The 9,359-nt window shown below is 35.4% G+C and overlaps 2 long non-coding RNA genes across 5 annotated transcripts; both read right to left on the bottom strand.

Moving 5' to 3' along the window:
• Positions 376 to 1,271, bottom strand: LOC110433178. 3 transcript variants are annotated; one of them, XR_002450578.1, is made up of 3 exons: positions 1,057 to 1,271; positions 723 to 983; positions 376 to 621 (listed from the first exon to the last, which is right to left on the bottom strand). It is a non-coding gene; the product is annotated as an uncharacterized LOC110433178 (long non-coding RNA). The 3 variants fall into 3 exon arrangements; XR_002450579.1 differs by having other exon boundaries at positions 376 to 986; XR_002450577.1 differs by having other exon boundaries at positions 376 to 983.
• On the bottom strand, positions 5,159 to 8,934 carry LOC110433194. 2 transcript variants are annotated; one of them, XR_002450620.1, is made up of 3 exons: positions 7,940 to 8,934; positions 6,883 to 6,996; positions 5,159 to 5,518 (listed from the first exon to the last, which is right to left on the bottom strand). It is a non-coding gene; the product is annotated as an uncharacterized LOC110433194 (long non-coding RNA). The 2 variants fall into 2 exon arrangements; XR_002450619.1 differs by having other exon boundaries at positions 6,883 to 8,934.

Here is a 9,359-nt window from a genome sequence, read left to right as displayed (position 1 = left end):
ACAAACCAGCAGCGCCACATACACCATGCCAGCGCCCATGTCCCAGTACCAGCCGCCACATACACAACATCGGTATAAAAGGATAAACACTCTAATTACCCATGGGCAACATAAGTGGAAAAGGACGAATACATGTCTTACTAATTTTTATACTATATGCCAATTTCATTGTCTCAATGGTCGAGAAGCATGAATGTGTGGATGAATGAATACAATAAAAATTTGTAACTTATAAGCAACAAGCAGTAACCGATTTAGAATATTTCCATTGCTGAGTGACCTCCAGATCACTGATGGTATAGCCATCAATTGAATCAGAGATTTGGACTAGCACATATACTAGAAATAAAGAGCCAACATATAGAGCATACACAATGAAGGAAGGATTATTTTATACCGAGTACATTTGAGCCTGAAGCTTGCTTCTTACCCCCCAATGTCAGAATGTCTGAACAGAATCAAACATGAAAATACAAGTAAATTCATCAGAAATTAATCTGATAGATTGAAACAATCACTACTGCATTTTGCTGGCCATGTGTACACACACAACCTGCGGCTAGCAAGCAGGGCTAGATCTGTCAGAGTACATGATATATATTCTCCTCTCTCTACTGCTATCTGTTTTCAAACAAATCAACGGAGATATTAACTTGCTGACACTGACGACCATATATCACGAACGCATAGGGAAGGGGAAGGGGAGTGGATGGGTGGGATACCTGGCAGATGGGATCGTCCTCGTCCAGTCCAGATTGCACGGACACCTACCGGATGGCGACACCGAGCTGCGGTCTCACTCCGCGCTTGGCCGGTGAGCCATGCTCAGTGGGCCACGCTTCGCCTCCTCGCACTACGGTCAGCTAGCGAATCATGCCATGCTTCCTTGTGTAACGGTTGCCCAGCAACTTTGCATCGACCATGACCAATAGCCATCCATCCTCGGAGACCCACGCCTCAAGCCCGAAGGAGATCCATCGCCTCTACTAGTGTCGAAAATGAGTGAGCGAGGGTGGGCATAGAGGAGAGGAAGGAGAGAAGAGATGAGGAACTCACCATCCCCCGCAAGCCGGATCCACCGTGGATCTAGTGGATCTGCCCCGCTGCCACCAGGATTGGCCACTCGTCCGCTGGATCCAACACTTCTAGACGCCGCCGTCTCCATTAGCTCCGGCCACGACTAATAGCCACACCGAACGTGGATTTGGAAGGGACGCAATGCTGGAGTTAGACCGTGGTGGCGGATCTGGGGGTGACAAGGAGGGACCCAGAGAGAGGTAGAGAGCGAACAAGACTAAGGGTTTCTCAAGCCGACGCCGGATATTTATCCACTTCAAGATTAATCTACATCGTTCAGCTCATCGGATGGTTGTGCACGAGGTCAATAGTTTTTGGGTCTAGTGATATTGGGACCAGATGCTTCTTTTGGGCTAAATGCGAGCACTATTTTAGGCCCAGCATGCGTAATTTTTTCTTTTTCCTTTTATTATTATGGGCAAAACACATTTAAATCTAATATGTAAATTATAATAGTTGTGGTTTACAAGATCTGTATGGGCCCCAATATAATTTTAACATGAATTATACTAACTAAACAGTTTCATATACGTCAAGAATTTTTTAAGCGATTTGCTATTTTCTAAGGTTTAAGTGATTGTTTTATGCGGTCTTCAAAATAATCCAACATGAACTACATGTGATGCCAACGAATATCCAAAAATTAGACAAAAAATAAATATATGAAGAAGTTTTCTATTTTACCTCACATCCTGAATTTTGATGGAAAATAAAGTGTTTCATTAGAGATTATTCGAACTTGTATTTTAGTGGTTTCGATGGAAAAATTTAATAATATCATAAAATGGTCCGAAAATCCTAAAAATTGGTATGTGCATATATTATGGGTGTATAAGCTCACCATAAAAATTTAAAACCATTTTAATAAAGGAGGGTTGTACATGTTCATAAATTCATACATCTCTCACATGGTTACTTATAACTATGTGACAGATTTGTGCATTTATGAATAATGTGCACTACTACCTTGTTAAAATCAGTTGAATTTTTTATGGAATGATTATACACAAAAATCATGTTGTCATGCAAGTTTGTAGGTTTTTCTAACCAATTTTAGATATTATTACATTTATTCTATGGTAATTCAACAAATAATTACAACAATAATTAAATTTGGTCAGAAAAATCATCAAATTTACACAACAACATATTTCGGGTCTATAAGCATTCTATAAAATTTTCAAGCAATTATAACAAAGTAGGGCTATAATCTTTTACAAGTATAACCAAGTCTCACTTAATCACATAACTAAGTGTGAGATGTATCTATTTTGTCATAGCAAACAATTTCGGAATAACAAACAATTTCAACCCAAAAAATCATCAGCAACAAAGTTTTAGATCTCATTGAGGTCTATAACTTTTGTTTTAGCCATTTCTCAATCAAAATATGTTTAAACAATTTGAAATTTGAATTTAAAAATTTAAGAACGTTGAATAGAATTTTGGGCTAGTAAATGATTTCAAATGAAAACATTGTCAACAACAAAGTTGTAAAACACATTAATATATACAACTTTTATTTTGGTCATTTATCCATCTTACTTTGTTTGAAAAATTTGAAATTTGAATTCCAAAATATTAGAACTTCGAACGGAATTTTAGGATACTAAGTTTTTTTAATGAAAAATTTATGAATAACAAAGTTGTAGACTTAATTAAGATCTATAACTTTTCTTTAGGCCATTTTTACATCCGACTTGTTGAATAATTCAAAATTTGAATTTCAAAATATAAAAACTTCAAATAGAATCTAGGTATAGTAAACAATTTCAAATAGAAATGCCTTTAACAACAAAAATTTGTAGACTCATTCAGGTCTAGTTGCGAAGCCTCTCTAATTAGATTAGATTAGAATTATAATTAGAATTATAATTAGTAATAAACATATATGTTGCTTTTTATTTTATTTTTTATTTTCTCGGCGGGTCAAGCTGATACGCTCATTACTCACGGACACGGATGGGCTTGCCGATTGGCCCATGGCTGCTCAGGCCTCGTGGCTGGGTCTGTGTGCGTTTCCCTTGTGCGTTTTTTTTTCTTTTTTCGTTTTCTTCTTTTTTTTTAGGAAAATCTTCTCTATTGACTAACCAGCTTGACGTATATATATATAACTAGCAAAAATGCCCATGCGTTGCAAAAGGAGAAAAAAAACTATCAAATCTATATTTATATCTCTGTTACCTAATTATATGTATCTACCTAATAATAAAGAGGTAAAATTTTAACGTCTTTCTTTTGTCCATCTATTTTTCTGTCTTCCTCTAACTACCAAACGATGAAGAGTTTCTTTTATCTGGACTTATGTATATAACTCGTGCTCATATGAGTTAAAATAACTTGCGTCTAAACCAATATGGAGTAGAAATCCTAATATAAATAGATTCCTCACATCCTAAGTATTCTAAATAGAACTCTTAATAGTCAAATAGAAAATGATAAGAATTACATTCTTTATTTTGTTGCGCTTTCTTTATTTGGTTAGATGTCAATTGGAGGCAAAAGAAAAATCGAAGTCCTAATCTGTAGTTCCTTTCTATAATAAAAAGGCAAAACTTTGGTCTAGCCCAATTATTCACTTTTTTCGTTCTAAAATTGGTTTAAATTCGTGTTAGGCTTCCGAGTTAGATTAAATTCATAACTTTCCTTTTTTTTCCCTGACCTAATTAGACCAGAAGTCCTCGTGCCATAAACAGAAAATAAACTAAAAATAATAGGAAATCAGATGCGAACGAGAGGAGCATCGTTTAATTAATCTAACTGGTAAACATATAAAGATATGGTGGACTGAAATTTTCATAATTGTATATTAAGTAAATTGGAAAATTTTGATCAGACGAAAATTTTGATCAGACGAAAATTTTGATTGAAATTTTGCCTCTTTAGTATTAGAATTAGAAGTATAGATATACTCCTTGGGTCATTGGAAATAAGACATATTCTAAAAATTGTAGGATAGTTTATGGGATAACTCAAATAACGCATGTAACCTTAACAATAGAGAGATTTTTACTTATATTATATTTTGAATGTGCTATAGATACTAATGGCAAGTACGGATGTGATTGGGACATTGGGAGAGAGTTAAATAATTTATAGTAACTCATAATTTGAAATAGATTTTGAATGCTTGGCTAAAATTAGTAGCCAAATTTTATTATTTAGTCATTTTATAAAATAGAAAACCTTTTAGAAAAAAGAGGTCTACAACAGCTTTGCTATTCTATCAATTTTATACTAAAAGCATAGGCAAGCATCTCCAGCAAAGAAAATATAATAAAATTTGTGATATTTTTTGTTTACTGCATGGATCTACATATGTGGAGTTGAACAAAATTTGTTTTGTAATTTTTAGATTTTTCTATGAATTACTATGTATTTATCAATCGGTTTAAATAATAAAAGAAAAATAAACTAATAGAATAAACACTTTGCATCTAAGCCCCTATAATTTCTTTATTCTCAATGTCTTAATGTATAAAAGAGATTTTGTATTGGGAACCTTAGAAAAACTTTTATTCTGTTTTTTCTCTCTGGCAGCGTTGGAAGCCAACGATCGATTCATACGGACGCCGAGGCCGATTCGGTTACAGACGGCAGAAAAAATTTAGGACAAATTTTTACAATTTAGTAGTAGGGATAGATTAACCTCATAATTAAGTTGGAAGCAGTGTAGTTTTCTCCTTTTCCCTTAACTGAGCACCCGTAAAGAAAAAAAAGTCAGAATACTCATCCAATCATTGGCGAACAGTACTCAGAGTGGTCAAGTCGATCTAAGCCTGATCTAGATTAGAATTAGAAAGAAGAGGTCACAGGTTCATATCCTCTCAACGCCTGGTTCCCCCTGCATCTAGACTTCGAAGACCAAAACAAATCAAAATGCTAAAACAAACAATACAAAAGGGTGGTCTGATTGGTAGCTCGGTTAGTTTAAACGAAGAGGGAATTGAAGGTCATCGGATCAAAGCCTCTTCTATGCTGAATGTTTTAAGTTTTTTTTTATACTAGGTAGCATATCCGTGCGTTGCTACGGGATAGTTAAATTTTTATATTAAAAAAACATGGATCGCACAATAAAATAAATATTGATGTCAAAGTGACATTTAATAATCCAAAAAGCAAAGTTCATGAAATTAACACAGTCACGAAAAGTGTGGCATCGCAAGCTCATAAACTCTACTATATCAGTTACCTCATCACACAAGAATTCATATGGTTGAAAAATACATTCCATATGCTTTCTCGACACTTAAACATCATCGATGAGCACAAGCTACTCCTTTTCAGGTGAAGATAGATTTTTTTTTTTGGACAGATTCAATTATCGCTATACTCCTTTTCACAAGATAGATTTTTTTGGATTGATGGCAATTGGCTTCATGAAGAATTGTACAATTGGCTTCAGCCCAATAGTCCGTAAGAAGCCATAAAAGAATGGAATCTGACAGAATGTCAAAGAATAGTGCTCATCAATAAAGGAGGCTAGATTGAAGTTAGAACAAATCAACAGGAGCAATCATCCATAACTGATTCTTTTTTATCAAAGAATGAAATGTCCTAGCTAGCAGAACAAATTAATTACTTAGTGAATCGAGAAGCAGATAGAATAGGTTCCAACACTCATGGTTAGATACCTGTCTTCAATTGAAGATCAGACAAACACTCACAACTACAACCAGGTAATGATTCTTATTATAAAAGAAATTGGATTGGTTGTCAAACTAAAAAACAATATACTGGGAGAGGTATCTCAAAAATAATAGAACCAAACTTCTAATCTAAATCTTAATTTAAAAGATATATTTTTATTAATGAATAGAGTTTTGGCTCAGCATGTTCAGATAATCAACTAATAATAATCTAGGTCCTCACATGTTTCATTTGGGCATTCATGTTATTTACTATAATAAATTCATCAAACTTTCTAGAGCATGCTTCACAATGCAAAAATATAGAACTAAGGTAGCAAGCACTGAAGAGATAAGGAAACAAATGTGCAAAGATTATTCAGGCCAAGAATGAAGAACTAACTACAAAAATATAATCTTTTCATAATTCCAAAGAGTTGGCATATAAGGTCCGGTATCCCCCCTCGAGTATGCAACATGACTGCCACCCTCACCCAAATAGTACCCTAGTCGACAACCTCCTATAGAATTCTCTGAGACTACTTGCATCCTGATTCTTACAACATTATATTATCATGTCCTCTTAAACTGAGAGAAAAGTAAACAATTTAACTAATAGGTTGTGCTAAGTTCCATAGCCATGTCAACTAATCCATAGCCTCCAATCTCCAGAAAATACACCTTCTAGTCTATGCATCCTATTAAATCAAACAACCATGAGAGTTAACATATGGTTTATCTTTCTACAGGGGTAGGGACAAGTTTTGCAATAAAAGTGAAATTTCTTATTAGATGGTATCCAATATAGTAATTAATTCATGGTGCGATAATCTAGGAACAAATTTGTTAAAGATCTGAGAACTCCAAATTTCTAAGGATGTTAGGATGGCAAATTTTATTTCATCCTTGCTTCTAAAATTTCTCTACACAGTCTAGAAAACCAGCAAAGGCAGCTCTTGAAAGGCATGGAGCCATGGACAGAAAAAAAGATGGAGTTGTAGTGGTAGGTGTCTATGTGAACAATTCATATGAATTTCACCAAGGTGCTCCTATTTCCCCTCACTGTAGATGTGCAAGTGTGCACCACACCACACATGCTCTAGTGCATGCTCCAGCTTCCTGATTTCTAACCTGAAGTCTGAAGAACAACATGCAAAAGAGTAAAAAAATACAATACCTTTCTGCGTCATTCTTCATGACTTTGGAATAAATGGAAGCTGCAATTATTGGCACAAAATACCAGATTTATAGAAGCTGCAATTATTGGCACACAACACCAGTTTTCTAGAGTCTGAAGAAAGAAAAGTGAAACAAGAGTTAGTGAAGCATGCTCCACTTACACCTTTCAGTTTACACTATTTTCATTCATCATGCATGATTTTTTAAAGGGGGGAGAGTCAATCGATGATGTTAAAAAAAGAGAGAAAGTAGCAAACTATCAGAAAAGAGAGTCAATCGACATTAATCATTGGTTACCAAAAAAATAGTCCGGCGACCTTGATATGAATATAATTAGCAGCCGAAAGAAACACACATCTTGAAAAGTCAAACAGGAACCCTATTTCAAGCGATAAATAGAAATGATAGCCTCTTGAGAAGCAGTGCAAAGAAACTTATACTATAATTTAATCACTCAATTTAACAAAGCATTATAAGAAAAAAGGCTGCTAGAACTACAAGGACAATATGTAGGAGTAGCAGAATACTGATTAGATTTTCATACACTTTGTACTGGACAAGAATCTGAAAAGTAGCATGTAGCAGAATAACACTACAATGTTGCGTGCACTAATTATTTCGGAATGTTTTTGTAAAATTGGAGACATTGGTGAACTTTGCATAAAAAAGAGTATGCATACATATGACAGATACTTATGGCATAAAAGAGTAGGTATTTGACAGTCATAAATTAGTTAGTATCTGATCATGGTTTTCAAAGAGGCAACCTTTTTAATCGCATTTTATGAGCTGCGACATTTATCTGATATGCTTTTTAAGTAGCTGATGGCTGATAATGCTTTCTCTGATTTGCATTTAAGTAGCCGATGTTCTTCTGTTTATCTATGTCAACTTAAGACATGTATAAATTCATAAACTATAATTTAAATATGCAAGCATGATCAATACATGTCCAAAAAATAGTTGGTGGGTAAATGTAGCATATTAACGTCCTCTCACATGCAGCATAGCAATAGGATAGGATAAAAACAACAAAATAAAGTTGAGATTTTCACCATATATGCCGGTTTGAAAGCAGCACTAAAAACACTAAGTTGAAGAATATTTGCTCGCGCCCAATGAAGATATTTGGTTTGTTGGGCACTGCATTGAAAACTGCAGCAGTAGTATAGCAAGGCGTGAAGATTTTTAGGAAGCTCACTGAATTCAGTTTCAATAATCTGACTACCACCTCAGATTTCAATGGCAAAATATAGACTACTGACTACCATTATTCCTACTCCATGAAGATATATGATCAGTTACTGAAGACAATAAAAATATGGACACTAAAATGTTGGAAAGCGACACTAAAAATATAGAGAACATGTTTCATGGTCTAAGTACATTTGTAACCTCCAAGTTTGAGAACAAGAAACAAAGAGAGCATTAAGGAAAAAATAAAAAGTTTTTAAAGTCAATAAACATTATGTATTTCAAATTCACAAGACTCCTAAAGTACATCGAGTGACTTCACTATAACTTCTTATGACCAGTATATATATATATATATATATAGGGAAGCAGAGCAAGTTTATCTACAAGTAATCAGTGGTCAGGTGTAGAAGCGATTGACTTTTACCTACAATAATTCTTTCATGGCGAAACAATAAGCAGGGACCAAAGATTTTACAGCCTTGATGGGTACCAAGTTCAGAGTTGAAACATATGTTGGTGTACAGGAGGAACCGATAGTATATTATTCTAGTTTCTGGTGTAGTCTTGCAAGTCTCAGCTAAAAACTACAATTAAAAAGAACTCTTCTAAAGTTAATACTGTAGCTGATAGCAGTAAATCCAGTCCCTAGCAGTAAATCCAGTCCCTCGATCTAACCAAAATGATGGTTTAGAAACACACTTTAACCAACACAAGGAAATTATATGCCTAAGATCAACAAATGTACTCACGTGAAAACTGAATCATAACCCCAAATAGCTCTCTATTGAGTCATATATAGTACCAGATCACAACACTTTGGAGAGGCACCACCAACAGTACCTAAAGCCATATAGCCTGCAAAAACAAAAACAAAAGAGCCTAAGCATCACTCTACGTAAGTCCCAGAGGAGAGTATCTCCTGTAATTCAGTGCTTGCCTGTTTTTGAAAATTCTTGATGTGAGAGTTGAGGAGCTTGACAAAGAGAGGCACAACCGAGGAGAGCAGCTTTCTGAAGTGCGTGGTTGCCTCAAGCCGCGCGGTGGGGTCGTTGGAGAGGACGGCCTGCACCATTGCCGGCAAGCCATCAAGTTGCACAACCAGTCAGATCCATGTCATTAGATCAAGTACCACCCCATGACCTAAACCCTAACACAGGGGGCAAATCAGATCGGGGCAAGAAAAAGAGAACAAGGGAGGCAGAGAGGGAGAGGAAGCTACGAACCTTTTGTCGGAACACGGTGAAGTGGCCTTCACCGCCATGCATGTCCGGCACCGGG

Source organism: Sorghum bicolor, chromosome 2 (assembly GCF_000003195.3).
Source record: "Sorghum bicolor cultivar BTx623 chromosome 2, Sorghum_bicolor_NCBIv3, whole genome shotgun sequence".
Taxonomy (NCBI): Eukaryota; Viridiplantae; Streptophyta; class Magnoliopsida; order Poales; family Poaceae; genus Sorghum; species Sorghum bicolor.
The sequence above is the reverse complement of the archived record's forward strand: the minus strand, read 5'-3'. Positions and strand labels throughout refer to the sequence as shown.